Consider the following 24,305-nt stretch of genomic DNA (forward strand, 5'->3'; position numbering starts at 1 on the left):
ACCATACCTTGACAAATAAACCCGTGTTAATTGAAACATTCTAAATGTTATCTACCACTGTAAGGAATGCCATGATACCTTTACTAATGTACCCGTGTAAATTCTTACATTCTAAATGTTATTTATCATAGTCAGATATACCATACCTTGACTAATGTACCCGTTTAAATTCAAACATCCTTAATGTTATTTATCAAAGTCAGGAATACCATACCTTGACTAATTTACAAGTGTAAATTCAAACATCCTAAATGTTATGTACCATAATCAGAAATACCATACCTTGACTTATGTACCGGTGTAAATGTTAACATCCTAAATGTTATTTATCATAGTCAGATATACCATGCCTTGCTTTATAAACCTGTGTAAATGTAAACATCCTAAATGCTATTTACCACAGCCAGAAATACCATACCTTAAATAATGTACCATACCTTGACTGATGTTCCTGTGTAAAATTATCCTAAATGCTATTTATCATTGTCAGGAGTACCACACCTTGACTAATGTACCTGTGTAAGTTCAAACATCCTTAATGTTATTTACTATTATAGTCTGGAATACCACACCTTGACTGATGTACCCGTGTAAATTCAAACATCCTAAATGCTATTTATCATAGTCAGGAGTACCATACCTTAACAAATGTACCGGTGTTAAAATTCAAGCATCCTTAATGTAATTTATCATAGTCAGGAAAACCATACTTTGACAAATGTACCGGTGTAAATTCAAACATCCTAAATGTTATTTATCATAGTCAGCAATACCATACGTTGACTAATGTACCCGTGTAAATTCAAAAATCCTAAATGTAATTTATCATAGCCAGCAATACTATACATTTACTCATGTACCCATGTAAATTTAAACATCTTAAATGTTACTTATCATAGTCAGAAATACCATACATTGACCAATGTACCCTTGTAAATTCAAACATCCTGTATGTTATTTATAATAGTCAGATATACCATACCTTGGCTAATATGTCCTGTGTAAATTCAAATATCCTTAATGTTATATCATAGTCAGATATACTATACCTTGACGAATGTACCCGTTTACATTCAAACATCCTAAATGTTATTTATCATAGTCAGGAATACCATACCTTGACTAATATACCCGTGTAAATTCAAACATCCTTAATGTTATTTATAGGGATGCAAGAAGTAAACCGGCTAACCGGTTAACCTTCTGAAACGACCAGTTAATCGTTTACATTTTCGGAAAAGGTTAACCTAGAAAAAAATATTTGATTATGTTGCTTTTTTCATGGAATAATTCGTACTTGTTTACTTTTTTCGTGTGGCATACTGCCAACTTGCGCTGGCGACTTGTAAGAACAACAGGCCGCACCATTGCCGGTAATAAATAACATGTCAACAAAGTAATAAAGCAATTAATCAATACCTTTGTGATAACAAATAGGGGGTACGTTTTGATAACTGATACTATTAGTCTTTTGACTCGCTAAAATTTAACTAGCGAACTGCGGTGAGTGGGATCTACCGGTATTAGCGAAGACGTAATTGCCACGTTTATTGAACTCGCAATAAAAAACAGTTGAGACTTTGGACGGCTTATTTTGATGTTTTGTTAACCAATATCCAACACTGATTGCTCGCGAAAATACCGTGTTTATAAGTAACAATTTTATGAAGAATTGCATTCGTAGTTACAATCTTTACGAGTTAAAAATTAATATCATTGTGATAATGTGCGTCCAACAATACGACCATTACTGTCCGATGCAAGTTTTATTTAAGAAAGCAAATTATGAACTAATTAAATTATTAAACATCAAATAGAAATATTTTTAAAATAAACCCATTAAATTATGTATTCGTGTAATTGCGTAAAATTTGTGCGCTATGGTACGTTTACTAACATACGTAACTATCAGTATTCAAGATCATTATACTTAGTTACATCGCTATTTAATAAATGTACTGATTATATTAAATATTCAACATACATTTCGTTCAAAATTAATTTAATTTGCTTTTGTGTCCTTTATTTTATGCACATTTTTTATTGTAAAATGAAAATCAAACGATACAGCTTCGTCTACAAACGCTAAAATGCAAACAACAAAATACATTGTATGCAATTATCGAATAAGAAGAGGTGCGGATTCGTTGAACACACATAGCCCACTTTACGTCGCATTGAAAGGAAAAAAACATTTCTATATTAAGGCAATTTGAGTTTTAAATATTATAACAGAACGAACAAAGGAATACGCCATTTTTGTGAACGAAACGACGTAAACGTAATATAAGCGGCCCAACCAAAAATAAGTTAATAAAACATAAAAATGAACATTGTGTAGTTCTTTAATTTTTTACTCCTATGCATTTACACAGGAAAAATAAAAAAATATATAGCATACATTTACAAAATTATGAAAATAATTTGTATAGTACATTTTATTATCAAACTGGCATGTTATCAACACAAGCGATTTCAAATTTGAAATAACTTTTGTTTCTACGGAGTGGTTCGAGCTGTATGACATTTTTTACGTACTAAAAATTATTTAAACTACATAAGGCGTTTCGGTAACCGGTTAATGACCGGTTACTGAAAAAGATTAACCAGTTAATTATATTTGTAACCTCTCGTATCCCTAGTTATTTATACCATAATCAGAAATTCCATACCTTGACTAATGTACCGGTGTAAATTCAAACATCTTAAATGTTATTTATCATACTCAGATGTACCCGTGTAAATTCAAACATCCTTAATGCTATTTACTACAGTCAGAAATACTCTACCTTCAATAATGTTCCTGTGTAATTTCAAACATCCTAAATATTATTTACCATAGTCCGGAATACCATACCTTGACTAATGTACACGTGCAAATTCAAACATCCTAAATGTTATTTATCATTGTCAGAAATACTATACCTTGACTAATGTACCTGTGTCAATTCAAACATCCTAAATGTTATTAATCATATGGTCAGAAATACCATACCTTGACTAAAGTACCCGTGTAAATTCAAACATCCTAAATGCTATTTATCATAGTCAGGAGTACCATACCGTGACTTATGTAAATTCAAACATCCTTAATGTTATTTATCATAGTAAGAAATACCATACCTTGACTTATGTACCTGTGTAAATTTAAACATTCTTAATGTTATTTACCACAGTCAGATTTACCATACCTTGAATAATGTACTCGTGTAAATTCAAACATTCTTAATGTTTTCTACCACAGTCAGGAATACCATTCCTCGACTAATGTACCCGTGTAAATTCAAACATCCTAATAATGTAATTTATTATAGTCAGAAATACCATACCTAGCCTTATGTACCTGTATACATTAAAACATCAAAATGTTATTTATCATAGTCAGAAATGCCATACTTAAACTTATGTACCTGTGTAAATTCAAACATCGGTAATGTTATTTACACTGAAAATATATTGGAAATGCAGTAAAACTTGGTTCATTACTATTGTAACTCAAGTTACAATAGTTTTGCACAAAATATATTTATATGAAAATACATGCAAATTAATTTGCAAAACTATTGTATCTTGAGTAACAATAGTGTTGCAATAAAAAGGAAAATATATAACTACTGAGTATATATGTGCAACACTATTGTATCTATAGATACCATAGTATTGCAATATGACTTTTTGTTTGGATTCAAATATGTTATTGCAACACTAATGTATCTTGAAATACAATAGTGTTGCAATACATTCTTTACATATTTTAGATACAACATTTTTGCAGGATCACTATAAAATTGTACATGTTAATTATATAACTGTGATATTTTTTTTATGGATGCAGGGTATGAAAATATGTACAATTTTAGTGGAAAGTGGTTTTGAGAAAAAATCATAGTTACAATAGTTTTGCGCCAAACCCTCGATGTATATAACTGACTATAATTTGTCACCAAATTACACATTATTAAAAAAAATTTTTACTGTATCTGTTCGGAATTCTGCATACTTAGTGTCTTCTGAATTTGCATGTAATCTTGCGTCAATTAAAACACTAGGACTTCACAGAGTTCCTCAACATTCACCATCACAAGAATCTCAGAGAACTAAACTGGAATTAGGTGACTAACTACAGGAGCTTCTGGTAACTGTAATGGGTGGATTTCATCCATCTTTTTCATAACATTATTCAGATATTTGTGTAGTTTTCTACATTAAATCTGTCTCCAATAGTGTGTAGAACGTGGCACTGGAAGTGTTTCATCATCAAAATACAGTTTCTTCACACGCTTCAGTGGACCTGGAAAAAAGACATATGAATGTATATTTTGAAACAAATATAAACTCTTTAACTCATTAACAGGTTTATAATTACAGAAACTTAATTCACAAGCAAATGATTGTGGTTTACAAAAATCAACATGTTCAAACAAAATTAAATTCTGTACAGTATCAGGTTGTTTTGCTCCCAAGTAGTTTCCTTTCCCCTAGTTGTTTTGCCTCCCAAGTAGTTACCACGGCCATTCTACCTCATGTGTGAGCCACACTACCAAGTGTGTAACTACTTCTGGAAGGCAACATAATTCGGACAAAATAACACTTGTTTTTTTCGTTTTATGTAAACCAAGTGTTTTCTTCTGTAATGATGTTTTAAAAATATGCTTTTCTTAAGTTAAAATTTCAGTAATTAATCTTATTCAGTCAGGCATTCCAGAATACATGGGTGTAAAGGTGACCAATGTCATTTTACTCCTGCATGTTATTAATGTTAATTTCACAAATTTTTAGATTATTTAATGTTTTGCCAAGTCTCGTCTTCTTGTAGTCATCGATAGATTAAAGTCTCATAATAAACTATTCCCGGGCCTCAAGAAGTTATTTTAGTGAGCATCACAGGTCTATAATCCCAGCCTTAAGTTGCGTGCAATGAGACTTTCAATGTAAACATTGAGCATTGTTAAATACTGAAATCACTTGCCTAACTTGCAGTGTAATCTTCAAAAAAATAAGCATTGGTGTTTATGTGGTTTAAAAAAATGATAACCAGTTATAAAACAGAAAAAAAAATGCGTCCATTTGCCTTATACTCGCCCTTCAGCAAATGGACCATTTATGAATTGTAATAACAGCTGTATTAAGAATAGTGTTCGACCCACAATACACGTTGACTTACTTAACCCGTGTTTCGAAGTGTACAGTTAAGTCCGGTAATCTTGCGCGTCCGGTAATCTTGCGCACTTCGCATTTGCGAATCTCGCAGACGACGAATGGTTTTCATTAGTGATGAAAGATGGAATTTCACATTTTAAAGAATTAACGGATTTAAAAGTTACGTATTCCATGCAAAATTAAATTCGATCATTACATTTAAACACCGGTTGCGTCATCCCTATACATGGTAAACACTGGCCTTCTTACGAAAACTTCAAAATGAATCACAAATTCCCTGCAGTCTTTAGCGTTTTCATACTTTAAATTAAGAATTCATAAATCCAATGTGTAATTAAGCATTCCATTGCACAATATCCGATCAGTTATGGTATTTTTTGCCATGAAAATATATCGCATCAGACGACATAGTCATCATTTCCCGCCATTCTGTCAAACCAATTTGGTATGATCTCCGCATGCGCAATGGCCTAGTTTTGATATTTTCTGTACACTATGGAAGCATGATCGTGGTATCAACATGTTATGGGTTTTTTTTTCACGCAACCCGGTACTTTTTAATTACATTGTTGTAATTGTCCACTATTATTAGTAGCGACTTCAATGATTTTTATTTTTTTTAGATAACCAATTGATGTTATACATAATTTTGAAGGGAATTACATCACAAGTACAAAACTGAAAAAAAAAGAAAATCGGTTGAACGTAAGTGGAGTTATCCCCCTTTGAAAATTTCGGTTTATAAACAGATCGACCTTGACTTTGTAAAAGCAAAACAAATAAAATGCGCAGACGACAACTAGGTCAGTGTTTCTTGTTTCGAAATGAAAACAGATTCGTCTTCAATAAAATAAAATAAAATCGATGACAACGAAATTACAAAAAGGAAAAATATGCATTTAAAGTTCACCTGAGCCCTTTTTTTGTAAAATTTTTAAAGAAAATATTGTTTAATCTTCAATTTTGCAAGTTGTTTATGTGCGCACGTCTGTTTACAACAGAAATGATGTAATGTCTACCCACAATTCCCAAAATCCAATCATTCAGGAAGCGGAAAATACGACACCTATGAAAACAAAAATGGCGGATTTTGAACGTTGAAATTCAAAACTATGATGGAAACTTTCGTTATAATCGTCATTAATTTATTATTAAAATAATTTATAACTATTCTTAAACACAAGAAGAATATCTTACCTTGCTAAAAATGTAATTTCCTGCTGAAAATTAAATGTGTTTTATACATGTTATGACAATTTACAAACATGCTGTTCACCACACAATCAGAAGGGGAGCTATTTTTAGACGCAAACGTTGAAGTCGCTACTATTAGTGATTATATATTTTTTTATTTGTAGTGAACAAAAACTGCACTAGAAATCCACATTTAATTTCAATGGTTTTGCAAACTGATTTTTAAAATATTTTTCTGGAATGTTTTTTGTCAATAATTGGACACCATATGTGTACAATTTTGCCTAAACGAGGTCATTATACAAAGTGCGCAAGATTACCGGACACTGTGATAGTTTGAAAATGAGGTGAGTCATGTTTGTTTTGAAATCAAATCGGACAATTCTTCACTGAATTAATCAGATATTTTTGTGTTAATAAGCACATGAACTTATAATTTTCATAATAAATTTAGATATTATGTAGCCAATTTATAAAAGAACATGTTTTTAAAACAATTGACCCTTAACTGCGCAAGATTACCGGCCAGCATCGTAAGAACTCTCTGTCTGGTTGATTATTCTTTATCACATATCAAGCACTGGTACTTACCATTTTCCGATACATGAAGATGGTTTTCTTTTCGATGTGTCGTTAACATGAAGATATGAATTTAGTAAGGAGGGATTAATTTTAAGTTGGACAATTAAATTCCACAGCTTATTTCAGCACCGCATCATACGGGTCTCTGAAAATCTACCCAGCCTAACCCCAAATGTAAGAGATAATTTCATTGGCCAAAATTCACAAAACAGAGCTGACTGGTTTTTATTTTATTTACGTAGGCTGTCAGCGGAGCAGCATTAACGAAAAACAGTCGGGTGCATATAAGCGCGCTTTTTTTAAATGGCAGACGTTATTTTCTTGTTCAATCGCGTGTTAGCTTTATCGAACCACAAAATGTAGTCGCACCCAAAATAGATGTTGCTCACTACCAGGAGGGAGATCTCATCAAAGCCACTTACCAAAAACAAACATACGATGCGGTGATCAGTGAAATCCATCGTAAGTAAATTCGTTTGATAGCCAAACTTTTGGTACCAATCTAAAAGGTTCTTGAATGGGGCGAACACTTTTTTATGACTGAAAGCGTTAAGCCCGCCTCGTCACTAATGTTAATAAATTCCTGTCGGAGAATACCGCAAAATGATATTTCAGTTCGCTCAACGCGGACCTATTTGACGAGGCGGTGTCTCGGTTAACAATGTCCCCTAAAAATGTTCATATTTCAATCGCCGTAGAGCAAGTATATTTCACTTACTGTTTATAACACTGTGTATTGATAAAAAACACAAAGTATTGAAATAAATCAATATTAAAGTTAAGGGGTCTTCCTGATCATTGTTAAACAATTTGTTGTAAATAGTACAGGTTCGGGCAATCATATTTTCGGATAACGAAAAATAATCTTGTAAATAAATATATTGTCATAATAATAATATTAAAATTTGTATATACTGTTGATTACAGATGACGAGGTTTCTCTTGAAGCAAGCAAAGCGACCGCCTAAGCATGCTTTCGAGGCAACTTAAGATAGGAAAAAAACTCAAGGTAGGTATTATTTTCAAGGCATGTTCACAGTTCAGTGACAGGCAGGCAGTCCAAAATTACAGGCTTTAATATTTATGAATGTGAGTTGGACACTTAAATGAGACTCAAGAAATTCAATTTGCCTCCATTGAATAAGTGTTATTATAAGTATTTTTTTTATCAGTTGGTCAACACTGCCTATAGATATATGATTTTTTCCCTGTTATAAATGAAACATGAACACATTGTTCACAGTTATCCAATTTCACACTCACTCACTAGCCAGGGGTGAGTGAATTTATTTGAAAAAAAAAATCTGATTAACAAACGTTCGATAACATTAGCTAATTGTTTGTATGAGTAACTACTCAGTCTAGCCAGAATTTCCAAATGTGAAATTTGATGGTCTAAAACAAAGTATTCATGATCGCATGACACAATGCTCAAGTTTGGTTTTCAACACATTTCATGAATGATTTTAGAGTTCAGTGATCAAACACCAACAGAGCCTCGTGATAAGTTGCCTGTAAAGAGGAGCATGAACCCATCAGATGCCTCCGAAGATATTGACCTGACGAACAATGCTGCAAAGCAAAATCTCAGTAGTATGTTGGTTGTCTAATACTTTTTATTTTAATCCCTTAGAAATATATAAAATCCAGTATTTAATGCGTTCAAATCATAAAAACCTGCAACAGTGTCTTGAATATATTGCGTTCGTATTTAAGTTGGTGCTGAATGTCAAATTGTGTTATCCATCACCAGTTTACTTACAAGGTTTGCTGTATTGAAGCATTCTCAATTTGAAAATACTAATGTTGTGATCAAATGTGTAATTATTTGTTTGAATACTTTGATAATAAGTACACTCAATATTGACTAAATAAAAAGACGTTATGTCTATATTTGTAATACTGTCCAGCTGGATCATTTAGACTTCTTGTTTAGTTTAAGATGTGACTACATTTGTTATCTAAATGATTTCAGAGCAAAGTGCTCAAACACCTACAGAGCCTCGTGACAAGTTTCTGTACACAGAAGAGCCTGATCCCATCAGATGCCTCCGAAGAGATTGAAAAGAACTGTTTACGGACATTTTCAGAACTGTTTAAGAACTTTGTTCCAGACTTATTTGAAGCAACCCTTCGAAACTGTTCTAAACATTTCTAGAATTGTACTGGAACACACCGGCTAGAACTGTTCTGTAATCATACTGAAAATGTTCTAGAATTATTCTGGAACAGTTGTTGAACGTTAAATGAGAAAAAAATTCTAGAACAATTCTATAACAGTTCTGGAAATTTATTCAAGAAAAATTGTGGAATAGTTCTAGAACGATAGTTCAAGAATTGTTCTAGATCAGTTGTTGAACGTTAAATGAGAAAAATTTCTAGAACAATTCTATAACAGTTCTGGAAATTTATTCAAGAAAAATTCTGGAATAGTTCTAGAACGCTAGTTCAAGAATTGTTCTAGAACAAACCTTCAGAACTGTTTCAGAACAAATTGTTCTAGAAATTATTCTCATTTAACGTTCAACAACTGTTCTAAATCGTTCTAGAGCATTTTAAGGATGATTCCAGAACACTTCTAGTCATTAGTTCCAGTACAATTCTAGAAATGTTATAGAACAGTTCTAACAATCTTCGCAGGGGCGAGTGTGACCATAAAAAATGTTCAGTTTTATAGAAGGGGTTCCACTGTAACATAAAATTGAATCGAAGCATGTCTACTCCACTATCATCCCCAACAATTACAATAACCTGCACAGGCATGTCTTACAAGTGATAGTATTCCTAAATCACTCAGGTTAAAGTTGTAATATAAAAAAAATAAAATTGTAAATACAGTGACAAAAACAAATTTGCATCCATGTATTTACTAGACATATGAATTTCATAAGAAGAATGCTTCTTCATGACAGTGCTTTAAGTTTTAGAATTCCAGGTAATTGATTGTATATTATATATTCTTACTTTAATGGCAGAAATTCTTAAAGCCTATTCATTGAATATCATATTTATTAACATGTTCAAAAGCAATTGACTCATTCTTCATTCTGTATGAGATCAAGAGTTCAATGTTCAGTAACAAATGTTCTGTGTTAAAGATAGGTGTAGGAAATCACATTTCCTATGGGGAGAACTGTAGCAACCTAAACCAATTAGGTCTGAAATGGAGCACTTGGCTCATGGCTCATTGTGGCTCTACAAAGTATTTCACTCCCTTGGTGCAAAAAGGTACCATGTGACATTGAAATTAGAGGGCACATGGTACCTTTTTGCACCAATGGGGCGAAATTTTGATACTGCTTTTAAGCCCAGCTCTGGGAAAACATGGATTAATGCTCTGTCCACCTAGACTGGATTGAAACCAATTTTAAACGTAATATTCCATACAAGCCTGTGTGTACTGCACAGGCTAATCTGGGACAAAACTTTCTGCTTTATTTTTATTAAAGGAAGTCTCCTTTTAAGAAAAATCCATTCTACCAGTAGGCGGAAAGTTTTGTCCATGAACTTGTCCTCTTCTATGAACACTTAAATACATATTTTTTTCACTGACCTATTAATAACTGATGGCAATCAACAATGTTTACTGTTTTGAAAAATTTCATAATTATAATCATAAACCAGTCTAGTCAGTTGGTTACAGACTGACCAGGTAAGAACACAACTGAAGTTGGGGGACCATACTCATTTTTCAGACAGACTGACTGGTTCCATTCTCTTGCATAACATGGCTCCAGGAAATCTGTGTTTACCAGTCCACTATCAACTGATTAAATTGGTCAATTTTCTGCTGATACTTTCTTGGGAAGAAGTTAAACAAGGCATTGAGAGTGAGAGAAAGAACCTGCATCTGCCAAACTCATGATATTTTAACAGTTTTACAGGAAATCAAGATAATATTTTCTAACTGGTTATAACCTTTTTAAAAGCCTTGCAGACTTATTAAAGTATTTCAATTATGTCTCTTAACCTTTTCCCCCATAAGAATTGAAAATGGCCTTTGAAAGCAGCATAAAACCAGAACAGCCTGTGAGCAACTCCAGTCTGTTGTATGCTGTTTGCTGCTCATCAGTAACTAAGGGTTGAAAATAAACCCTTAAAACTTGAATTTAGAAGGAAAGGAATCGAAGTGGTTAAAGGTTAACTCAGTTGAGCTACCCATTAGCATGTTTGACTAAGGTTGGAAATTGTACTGTGATTTGTTGGAATGATAGAAGAATTTGAGCTGTGTCATGTAACAAACATGTATTTCCCCTGAGCCTGTTTCACTTTTTTTTCAATAATAAAATGAAAATGTAGATAGATCCAAATCTTCAGAGTATCATTGTGACCTCTCCAATTTCAATTAATGGATTAATTAGATCTGTAACATCTACCTGAGATAATCTGAGAGGAATTAATCATATCAGAATAACAAAGGTATCTGTCTGTTATTTCCAGTCTCAATGATCTCTATGAATCAAGTAGCTAATACAAATTGAGCTAATTGGCAGTGATTACATCCAAATATCAGCCAGTGAACCCGGTTTAACCAACTAAACATTGTTCCAGGCATTCAAGTACACTGGTAACCTACCTAGCTTGATTATTCTTCAGAATGAAATTTATAGAACCAAATAAATGTGATTTCCTTTCAGTAGTAATGAATCTGGTCAAAATTAATTGATTTATAGTGACAAATATGGGTAAGAGGCTTACATAACAGTCTGGTAAGCATCCTCAGACAGTTATTGCCCTTGTTTATGAGGCTGCCATTTCAAGCTAAAAATGAAATTGACAGAATACATACTGTAGCTGTATATTTAACAAACTATTTATTTATATGTCTCATTAAATTATATTTTAGAATTGTTTTCTATATTTTTTTTATCATTTAATATGTTTCTATAAGTCTTTCATACAATTATGCCAAGCTTGCATTTTCTCAACAAGTTTAAAGATTAACATCTCATATAAAATGAATTTGTAATTAATTAAAAATAAAATTGACTTTGTTATTTGTTCTTTAATGCCTTCAAAAGTTGCAACTTGTGGTACAATTTTTCCATTTAACATAATTGGCACTTATTGACAGATGATTATAATGGATGTACTATGCACAATCAGTAAAACCATAGTCTATTTTAAATTCATATTTCCCATATAACGCTTATGAAACGGTAAACTGGTTTTATGTCTAAGCATCATAATCTTGATGTAAAAGCAAATGTTCAGTGTGAAGACATATTAACGCAAGCAGGTTGAAATTATGATAAAGTACATTAGTAATATAAAATGCCTGAAAATTTAGAGTCATTTATTATGGTTGAAAATCTTAATGTCCAAAATAGTAGTCATCAAAACGAATTTTTTGCTTAATATGTTGATGAACGAAAATTTAGTGTAACTTTTTAAGAGTGTCTGAAAACTTAAGTAAATATGGTAACAGTATACCAAATGCATTTTCCTGTAGTTTTGACACATAATCTTTTCCTAACAAGCGAGACAGATGCACATAAAAAGTTATGTTTTAATGTGAAATAAAACCAAATTGCCTTCTGATCAATTCACCATAAACAAGGATTTGATTATTTTCAAAACATGGGAAAATGCCACAAAATTGCCAGTAAATCTTAATGACACAGAAGGCCCATCAAATTGGTGCATAATTGACACATTACAACACACTATCTGCAGAATCTTTATTGGAAGACCATAATTTAGGCAGCTCTATTCTGCAATCAAAGTGCTGACAGACACAAAACCAATTATACCTGATAGAAAAAAAAGAAAAACATATGAGCCTCGCTTTGAGAAAACTGGGTTGAATGCACGTGTACAAAGTGTCGACCCAGATGAGGCTGTGCAGTCTGCACTATGCACGTGTACAAAGTGTCGACCCAGATGAGGCTGTGCAGTCTGCACTATGCATGTGTACAAAGTGTCGTCCCAGATGAGGCTGTGCAGTCTGCACTATGCATGTGTACAAAGTGTCGTCCCAGATGAGGCTGTGCAGTCTGCACTATGCATGTGTACAAAGTGTCGTCCCAGATGAGGCTGTGCAGTCTGCACTATGCACGTGTACAAAGTGTCGTCCCAGATGAGGCTGTGCAGTCTGCACTATGCACGTGTACAAAGTGTCGTCCCAGATGAGGCTGTGCAGTCTGCACTATGCATGTGTACAAAGTGTCGTCCCAGATGAGGCTGTGCAGTCTGCACTATGCATGTGTACAAAGTGTCGACCCAGATGAGGCTGTGCAGTCTGCACTATGCACGTGTACAAAGTGTCGTCCCAGATGAGGCTGTGCAGTCTGCACTATGCACGTGTACAAAGTGTCGTCCCAGATGAGGCTGTGCAGTCTGCACTATGCACGTGTACAAAGTGTCGTCCCAGATGAGGCTGTGCAGTCTGCACTATGCATGTGTACAAAGTGTCGTCCCAGATGAGGCTGTGCAGTCTGCACTATGCACGTGTACAAAGTGTCGTCCCAGATGAGGCTGTGCAGTCTGCACTGTAGCTAATCAGGTACGACATTTTACCTTTGTAGTTTTTTTTTTGTTTAAGTGAATTCTATTTTTTTTTTTTAATCCAGCCAAGACAGAAAATGTCCCTGATTTAAGTAGAATGTGCGGACTGCACAGGCTAATCTAGGACGACACTTTACACACTGATTTAAGCCCCATTTTTCTAGAACGCTGCTTATCTATTTTTAAGTGATTAAGGCCTTTAAAGATGGAGCTTTACACTTCTCTAGACCACTTATAAAGTTGACCAATACAAGTAATATATTGCCAATCACTGATTGAATTGTTCATCATTTATTGTTTTATATTTCCGAGTGATAAAAAATAGGACATGGTTGCATAATCAAATCAGACAGTTGGAAAGAGAAATTAAACTGTTATAGGTGAATGGTAAACTATGAATGCAAGCTTATTTTGTTGTCACTATATTAGCTGCACTTTTTCTGTAGCAATTAAATCATATTCTGTCAAACTCATTTTAAAACATTTCCACAAATAATATCTGGGTCTGTCATTGCATTTCATGACACAGATGTAGAAGAAAAAGAATGATAAAACCCACCAATTAATATTCTGAGGTGAGGCTTCATTGCAACTATGCAACATAAAAAAACACAATCTGATAATAGACTGATGTATTTGCCCAAATAAAATCTAAATGATATAAACCAAATCGCTTCTTTTATTATAAAAACAAATTATTTTTATCAGAGAAAGAGCAGGGATTCAATCAGATACAAACACTCCCAGAGATTTCCCTGCAAAGAAATGCATGCAGTATTTGAAAAAAAAACGTATCACAGAGGAAGAATCAAGCACATTCATTCTGTGGGGCTTGTTTGATCAACCTTAGATAAATGCAGATACTGGTTTAACAATGTTCCACGCTCATTGAAACAGAATTGATGGAGGGCATATGGAACCAGAAACATGCAAAAAACATGAAACTTTTCAACATGTCAGGGTAGCACTGGCTTGATTCATACAAAACCCATTCATAGTAGTCTGAGTGAGTGAAAATAACTGGAAAATTGGCCTGTCTGAATTTGGCATCAATGGCCACTTTGTGTGAGTTCCATTTGAATGAACTCAGATTTTACAAGAAAGAGAACATCTGATTGAATAGTCACTAGAAAATTTTTCGGAATAAATTAAAGTAAGAATTTTGCAAATAAAGGTTTATTTATTCTAGAATTATCTCATTTCAAGTTTTTATGACTTTAGTGACTAAATTCACATGTAAACTTTCCATACATAAATTTGATTATATAAATTGAATAATTTTAATATAACCATGGCTTTGGAACGTAACATATTCTAATTGATAAGACTAAATTTTTTAAATACTGTCATTGACAGGGCCGAGAATTATATTAGGCCTACCAATTAGTTAAAACAATTAAAGCCCCTTTCCATGTGCCAGCCAGAATTCATTTATTTGATAAGACAGATATCACCCCACTTGTCTCTTTATATTACATTTTCCAACAGCTTAAGTCAAATTTCTTTCTCATTTGTTTCTTTTAATTAAACCCTACAGATGTATTTTAGACTAAATATTGGCACAGTGAAAAGTTTTACCAATAGATACCATATATAAATAATGACAATACCACTAATTATTTCTGTATTACATAATGAAAAAGTTTTTGTACGTGGCCTTATTTCAACATTTTTTTTTAATTTTCAGATCATTAAAGTAACAATACCATTTTATTTGATTATAATTGAAAATATCATCACAGCAAGATTTTTTTTCATGCAACAATTTTACTTTTATGTGGCCTAAATTGCTTTTGAAACATGATCCTAACATGTATTTAACCTTCATTGCAGGTTTACATTATCTTCTCTAATAATTCACATCAATATCTGTGCTATTTTGTAAAACTCTCAGATTAATTCAGTATTCCCTTTAACTTAAGGCTGGGTGAATTTATAACATCATATTAACATGTAGTAAAACTTTTATAAGGCGTCATAAAACAGCAATGAAGAACCCTGGCACTAGCTTGGACAGAGAGATTATCCTTTTTTAATCTATTAAACCTTTTTTCGGCGTTAGCAGTGTATACGCCAGCTTTTCACCTTAGCCTGACCTTTGTTAGCGTCCAATAAAATTCAAATAAAACTTCCCGCGGCCAAGTACAGATGAATATACTTCATTGACTGCATTGGCTGATTTGAGAATACGACCAGAACATTGGAAACATGTCCGCGTCTTTGTAACACTGTTTTACTGCGTGTTCAGCATGAAACAATTTTATATCTAATGAAAAGGCTTAATAGATAGAACAGTTTTATACTCAATCTCGACATCAATACAGTTTGTGCGTCCACCTTTTATTTTCAGAAGATTTTCAGCGCGAGAACTTTTTCACTTAAAGGCTATGTCCTCATATTTAGTACTAACTTCCATATTCCTGTCAACATGTTAACATGTTAAAGTATAGAGAGCAGTGGAAGCGAAGACTCACTTTAATGCATTGCATTTCAACTCGCGAGGTATATCGGGTCAATTTGCGGCCACTGTGTGAATGTCAGAGTTTACATACAGGTCTTGCTGCGTCTCTACCCTATGTACTGATCGGAGTTCGCGGCCAGGAAAATAATCGTTACATAATAAAGACGCTAAAGCGTGAACTAGGTGAACTGGAATTTTCTTTAGACCAGACAGATGTTAAATGAAGATATCCAGCGATATCATATGGTATGTCAATAATAGATTCTTAATGTGTTTTACAACAATACCATAATAAATATTATTTTTAATTAATTTAATAAGAATTATGCCATCATATTGACTAATGAATTAAGCATGAGCGCAATGATTCTCGATACTGTTAATAATCGAATCAAATAGCAACGCCAGACAAACCACTAAAACAGGTTTGTTCGAAGAACGCGTGTATAAATATTTAAAATATGTACGGATACTTCGCGTGTGGCCGATTGACTCATATGTTTTAATTTCACTTCCATTCTTCTTTTGGTTTTCTGTTTTGTATACGTTTATGACCAGCAATATGTAATAATGTAAAATAAGCCGCGAAAACTCCGCGTATCATCCGTACTGCGTTTGCTGCAGCTAAGAACTGCACAGAAAAAGACATTCGCTATCTTTGATCTCATTCATTGAAGTTTTTACCTTTCATTAACTGCAACCACAATCAACGCCGTATATCTTTGTTAAAGATATTTCTTGTTTAATTTAAAACTGTTTAATTTCATACCAAATCCCATACCTGATTAACTGTTATGATGAACTGTAAATACCAAATTAATGTTTGGAACTTATATTAACATAATAAACTCATGAAAAATATGGGATCCATTTGTTTTATTGCTATTTAAATGATCTTATGTATGATGTTACAAGAATAAATGAAAGGATAATAAAATCCTTGATTTTGTTCGTGTGTTTTGTTTAATTATGGTAAATAATTAAATTTATATTATTAATGAAAAGGAATCAAATAATTTATCTGCACAAAATATTAACTTCTTCAAAATAGGGTTGTGAAAACAAGTTGTAGGTTCAACATTAATTCCCAAGCGTGATACATCGGCTATCTCGGATTCCTCCGTAAGATAGGCCTCGTGGCTAACGGTCGCCATATTGCCTTGTATTACTACTTTACTACCCAAAAGGTTGTCAGTCTATTGTTATGAGGCTGTATACGATGCGCGTTGAACTAGCGCCAAACTTTTTACCGAAACTTTGATATTAAGAGCACTATTAACGTTCATTTGTGTTGCATTTTGACCTATTATCCAAGTGATTTACTTTTCCATTATTATTTAATCACCCTATCATCCAATTTTTAAGATGAAATTACGGTGTTTACAAAACCAACCAAACCGAAAGTGAAACTGGATGCATTACGTTTCGCGATGTAAACATTAAATATTTGTTCAGTTTGAGGAAGCGAATCGATAATAGACGTTGGAATATGTATGCAATACAGACTATCATTGCCGATTGTAGTACTGGCTAAAAAATACCTTTTATGACAGGTCCACTGGGGGCTGACGAGGTCAAAGCGTAGTCCGTTTCGCTACGACGTCGGGTATATGTTTTACTACGAAAACATGGTGTAAATACACTACTTAATCAGGCGAGTTTCATTTTTTTCTGGTGTTTATGGATTAGAGAACGGAACATCCAGTAATGGTAGGTACTTATTTTCAATAACAAACTAATAACAAATGCGCGTAGTTGCAACCTTTAAGTTTATTTTGAGCTAAAATCGAATTATTTTGATTTGAAGCAAAGCATTAGGTGGTTATTCTGTTAAAATAGCCAATTACGGTAACTTAAATTAAATAAAACTACATTTTACTTTGATTCAGTGTACATTACACATTTTAAAGTACAAAACAGGTTACGAACATATATTTTAATTATTCAAATGCTTTGTTTCGAAGGAAATTACAAGTCGCTTTATGTAAAGGTTTCGCACAGAGTATGTATTGGTTGCGCAACGAAGTACAAATATAATGTATAGGTTGCTCAACGAAGTTTCTGTATCCATTGACTGCCATTTCCCAGTGCAAAAGATGCCGTGCTTCACTGTGCGCATGAACATCCAAACGAAAAGGTTGAACCCGGTGAAAGCCTGCAGAGTCCCGGCAGAGCCCCGGTAAACCGTCACTACGCCGGCACTCACCGGGGTTATACCGGCATCAGACCCCGGCAGAGCTGCGGCAACGCCCCGGTTTAACCGGGGACAACCGGGGCTCCACCGGGAAAGTATTCAAATGTTTAATACCTCCGGGATGAACCGGGAGTTACCGGGAAGGACCGGCAATAACCAGCTTGGCATTGGAAACAACCGGGACTGCACCGGGAACAACCGGGACGGTACCGTCAGAGCACCGGTTTACTTATGTAACGTAGCTATAAAGGGACTCTGCCGGCATTCACCGGGGCGTTGCCGTAGCTCTGCCGGGGTGTGTTTGGGCCCCGGTGGAGCTAAGGTGCCGTCCCGGTTGTTCCCGGTACAGTCCCGGTTGTTCCAGGTGCCACGCAGGTCGTTGCCGGTCCTACCTTGTGACTCCCGGTTCATCCCGGAGGTATTAAATATTTTAATACTTTCCTTGTGGAGCCCCGGTCGTCCACGGTTCATCCCGGTGGAGCACCGGCTCATCCCGGTAGGGCCCCGGTTCATCCCGGTATATGCCTGATCACGCACTGGGGCTCCGCCGGCATCATAGTGAGACTGGGCCTTAACCGCATTGTAACACGAGGTAAATTTACCGGCCGTCATGTACGCAGTTAACAATAACCTGTGACAGAAACCCACTGCCACACCTTTACAACAATATATTGATTATGCAATTGCGAATTTGTGCCGTTGGGGTCCTACTTTCCACACCTCACGGCTGTTACAGGTGTGGATTTTACAGGTACAATCATGTATACGAACATGAAATTCACCTCACAATTAGTTGACGATAACCGATTTTCAAGAAAATCGCTTTGATATATACAATGTAAAAATCAAAATCCGTATGAGATAAATAATGATCGAAGTTGGGACATGGGATTTACTTTGACATAAGCAGAGATAAGCGAGTTGGGGATAACGAGAATCGAATGTCATTTGATAAAGAGTACCGTATGATGAAAACCTATCGTCGGTCTCTATCAAAATGAACGTATAAGGGATTGTCAAAAGGTGAAGATGCGTCATTTTTATTGAGACCAACGACATTAGGTTCTCGACTCTCAACTGTCATCTTATATATGGATTTTCGATTTTAATCGTTTCCTTTGGCCTAGTCGTGAATGTAATTAGATCATAATAATGTGCATTACCATGTCGACAGTGCGCTTCGGATCATGTTGTGCCGTTGTTACTACCTCTGTCTCAAAGGAAATATCCAGCCACTCCATGACTCTGTATTAAAAACTTTTTTTCTTTATTTTGCCTTTGAGAGATAACCAATACGTCTTCTGTGAGAAACGCATGCACGCTAAAGCGTTGTCGTAGAGAGGCATATACGTATACTGTCAGAGACATGATCATGCCTTATAATAATAATTAGCCTTTATTTCTGATAACTGGGTCATCCTACACATTTCTAAACACACCAGTGGCTTAACAATACATAGATCAATATGGAAATTGTAAAATTGTGTCAATTAAACACAGTTGTAAACCTTAATTGCATTTTTTAAAGTGAAACTTGACTTCGGTTTGATAAATCAGCGGTATATTTCATGTTAAACCGCATAAACCAGACACATCTTGGATTATAATTTGATGTAACAGACCTATGAAATGACATTGTGCTTAAACTCAGAGTTTTGTTATTACAAAATCATAATCTTACATGTTTTAAACACAATGTTCGACTAATCCGTTCTCGATGTCATGTGTATTAAAACAATGTTTTCGTAGTAAAACATATACTCGACGTCGTAGCGAAACGGACTACGCTTTGACCTCGTCAGCCCCCAGTGAGGTCATGTATAGAACGTTAATCAAATGAAATAGTGACCATAAATCACTACAAATGTCTGGGTTGTTCATTAACCCATTTATGCCCAGTGGACTCACCCATCCTTCTAAATTGGATCAATTTATTTCCAAAAGTAGGGGTGTCTGGTATATTTATTTCTATATTTAGAATATTTCTTACAGAAATTTCTTTAAGCAAACAGTGCAGACCCAGATGAGACGCAGATTATGCGGCGTCTCATCTGGGTCTACGCTGTTTGCAATGTCCTTTTTTCAGGACGCTAGGCATGAATGGGTTAATATAATTAATGCACGTTTCTGATCTAATTGCCTGTATCTAGTTGTAATTACCATGATATTGATAAAATTAAAACGTTTTTTTTTCATAAATTAACATTACATGTTTTATTTTTATCATTTAGGGAATATATAATTGTATCATTATCATCATTAAATATTCTGAAAATGATCTAAATTATCATGATTACTTTAAAGTAGAATTTTTAAATTTTACTCATTATTTTTAGTGAATTTCCACATTTGCTTGATTCAAAATAAAATGTAATAATAAGGGTTTCAGTTGTTAGTTTTAACCCTTTTTTAGTTCGATTAAATTTAAAGTACTAACTACGTACATGTATGTGAAATGCTCTTGAGTTCGTTTCCTGGGCCTAGAACCAGTACTTGGGTGTCTCTTGGAGATTTCTTAAGAATGCTCCCACACTGGGGATCAAACCAGTGACCTCCAGATCATTAGGTGGACACCACATCCATTACACATCAGCGACCTTTAATTAGTAAATTACTTTAGTATTGCAGCATTATATAATGTAATGTTGCTACATATTATTGGAAAATGATTAATGTGCAGTACTAAATAAATCTAAATGCATACAATTTTAATTGTGTATATTGTGTGATTATTAGTTACAAATTCCCTTTTTACAGGTATACTGGATTATGAAAGACTGATAAACATTGACAACTCATCTCCCCAACAATACTTTGTGTGGCTCATTCTCAGAACAAACCCATAGTCAGTGAGAAAACTACAGTGTAAAAAGACCACTTGATTGTGACAATTATGGCTGACCAAGCAAATGTTATCATTTAAAATAAAGAGAACTTCCAGTTCAATATACATTTTATACCAATTATGACATTGACCAACACAGAAAATAATTATAAGGTTGATTTTCCCAAAATTGACTGTTACAATTGGATACTGTTTTAAGCTTCACTGTACTTTGTCTGAAAATAAAAGTCCTTTATGATGTAATAGAAACATAAATATTTAATTTTTAGTTTTACAAGGATATATATATACATACATATATTATAATATCTTTTATCGATGGTCAATCAATTTAAGTTTAACTAATATATACATACACATTTTATACATGTGTATGCTTTGATTTTTTTCTATTGAAGCCAAATTAATATCCCATTAGATAGATAGATAATATCACAGCAGTATTCCTATTTTGTCTGCAAGTACTGCAGAAATCATGGATTATTATTTTACTGAGTCAGCCTTAATCTTTATATTATAATTGTTAAAACAGATTAAGATGTGCATTATACAATTGAGGATGCATCAAGATTAAACAAGAGCACCGCCTTGCGGGTGCAGACCGCTCATCTATTTTCTTTTCAAAGGTGAAGGGACTCTCATTTTCAATCACAAAGAAGGGAGGGGTGGAGTGATGAGGGGTTTATAGTGTGGGGTTGTGGACATTTATTACATTATCTTCCAAAAAAGCGAAAAAAAAAAAAAAAAGAACTATAACATGTCACTACATACCAAATTTGGTAGCCCTATGCCTTATGGTTAAGGACAAGAAGAGTTTTAAAATTTTCACAAAATAGGCACTATATAAGCATATAATTGATTTTGTGGCCCCCAGGGCAGGGTCAAATTTGACCCCTGGGGCATAATTTGAACAAACTAAGTAGAGGACTATACAATGTCACTACATACCAAATTGTGTAGCCCTAGGCCTAATGGTTATGGACAAGATTTTTTTTTAAATTATCACAAAATAGGCATTATATAAGCATATGTTCCATTTTGTGACCCCCGGGGCAGGGTCAAATTTGACCCTAGGGATTAAATTTGAACAAATTTGGTAGAGGACTATTAGATGTCACTATATACCAAATTTGATAGCCCTAGGCCGGATTGTTATTGACAAGAAATTTTTTGAAGTTTTCACAAAATAGGCCTTATATAAGCATATGTTCAATTTTGTGACCCTCGGGGAAGGGTCAAACTTGACCCCAGGGGCATAATTTGAACAAATTTGGTAGAGGACTATAAGATGCCACTACATACCAAATTTGGTAGCCCTAGGCCCAATGGTTATGGACGAGAAGATTTGTAAAGTTTTCACAAAATATACCCTATATAAGCATATGTTCAATTTTGTGACTCCCTGGGCAGGGTCAAATTTGACCCCAGTGGTATAATTTGAACAAATTTGGTAGAGGACTATAAGATGTCTCTACATACCAAATTTGATAGCCCTAGGCCCAATGGTTATGGACGGGAGATTTTGAAAGTTTTCACAAAATAGGCCTTATTTAAGCAAATTTTCAATTTTGTAACCCCCAAGGCAGAGTCAAATTTGACCCCAGGGGCATAATTTGAACAAATTTGAAAGAGGTACACCCCAGGAACATTCCTAAGAAATTTCATCAGAATTGGACCAGTAGTTTAGGAGAAGATGTTTAAAGGAAAAGTTTATGCATGGATGCACGATGGGCACAGGACCTTTGGCCAGTGGAGCTAAAAATCAAATTAAACATTTAGTTTTGATTTAAAATCAGTTTTTATATGCAAGTGTCTATTTCACTTATAAATTAAAACAGCATATTATTTATTATTGAAAAGATTATTCCAAGCTTGATGTCATATTTCAACTTTGCATAGTGTAGTTAATTGAACATTGAATTGAACTGTATGGGCAGCTATATTTTTTAATTTATGTATGTTGTATTATACAAAATACATTATTTCTACCACAAGTAGACCATATAAGGCCTACTGCTACTAAATAGGCACTGGTATGAATTTGACACTGTTTTTGATGCTCATACAAAACTTTAATTATTACTACACTTTAGTATATTAAATATTTTCAAGTTTTTGTTCAACATTTTTTGCAAAAGAAAAGAGTGTCTTAATGCATTTGAAAATATACTTAAAACAAACTAAAAATGCATTTTAACATACCTTTTTCCTGGTAAAGTGTATTTGGGATGATAAAAATACACTTGAAGAGTATTAATGCTGGAAAAATGCAGAAAAAAATACATTTGTTTCTGTTAGAAGTGTGTCTTGTCTGCATTTTTAAGTGTATTAAATGCACATCAAATGCAGATAAATACAATGCCAATACTGTTACATGTATTGTAATGGACATAAAATGCACTTGTTCTTGTAATTAAATGCTTTAGTGTATTGAAATAACCTTTTATAACGTTTTAACAATTAATAATACCTTTTTATATAAATTTTCTTTTGAAATGTGACACTTAAATGATTTTTGCACCACTAGTAAGAGATATAATTTGTGCTCATAATTCTTTATCATTACACTACATAATATCATTTGTTGTATGAAAATTACCCGTAAAATTCATGTGAAAGCTCAAGAAATCAATAGCAGCGTGCTAAACCCTGCTCCTTTTTACATGACTTGATGGTATTTAATCCCCAATTCTACATGGCTAAGGGAAAATTAATGTGCAGATTTGACAAATAAGTCTTAACTGGGATCCAATAGGCAGACTTTCATATTACTTGTATTTAATTTAAATCATGATTTGAATTGCTCTTTGGCAAATCTTTGTTGGTCACAGTATTCAACTGAATTTTGTTCACTTTGTAGTGATAATATTTTCTATATTTATCAGACAACATCTTTCTTCAAAAGTTTAACATGATTGCTTGGTTAATTTAGAAACAAGATCAATGCATCATAACATAAAATGAAAAAATGTGTAATAGTAAAAATGGCAGCAAAAAAGCACTAGATTATCTGCCTTAAATCTGAGACGATATGTTGATGTATTGGAATTTCTCATAAATAATGTGCTCCATAGTTGTATAATTGTATAGTCGCATGCATGAGTGGTGTCAATGTCACAATACCAATTAAAGCCTATAATTTACTAAAACAATTTGAAGTTTGGATGTGAGTTTTTTTCAAGATCTGTTATATATAATTATATATATATATGTATATATATATTGTTGAAAAGTTAACATGCAATAAGTTTACTGTAATTAAGTGACAAATAGTTTTACTGATTTGGTTGGAGGCATATATGCAGATATATCATGGTTTGTGCAGAGGACAGTAGCAAAAACAATAGCTGTCTCCGTAGGAT

The 24,305-nt window shown here is 33.8% G+C and overlaps 1 protein-coding gene and 1 long non-coding RNA gene across 3 annotated transcripts in view; one reads left to right on the forward strand and one right to left on the reverse strand.

Annotated features, from left to right (window-relative positions):
- The window catches only part of LOC127836922 (discoidin domain-containing receptor 2-like), a 207,178-nt gene that overhangs the window by 175,201 nt on the left and 7,672 nt on the right, over window positions 1-24,305 (reverse strand). The gene's annotated exons all lie outside the window — the stretch shown is intronic.
- On the forward strand, window positions 7,220-11,925 carry LOC127836926 (uncharacterized). Of its 2 annotated transcripts, none has more exons than XR_008029001.1 (4): window positions 7,220-7,398; window positions 7,864-7,945; window positions 8,407-8,529; window positions 8,912-11,925. It is a non-coding gene; the product is annotated as an uncharacterized LOC127836926 (long non-coding RNA). The 2 variants fall into 2 exon arrangements; XR_008029002.1 differs by lacking the exon at window positions 7,220-7,398 and adding an exon at window positions 7,430-7,639.

The sequence above is a fragment of the Dreissena polymorpha genome, chromosome 7 (genome assembly GCF_020536995.1).
Source record: "Dreissena polymorpha isolate Duluth1 chromosome 7, UMN_Dpol_1.0, whole genome shotgun sequence".
Taxonomy (NCBI): domain Eukaryota; kingdom Metazoa; phylum Mollusca; class Bivalvia; order Myida; family Dreissenidae; genus Dreissena; species Dreissena polymorpha.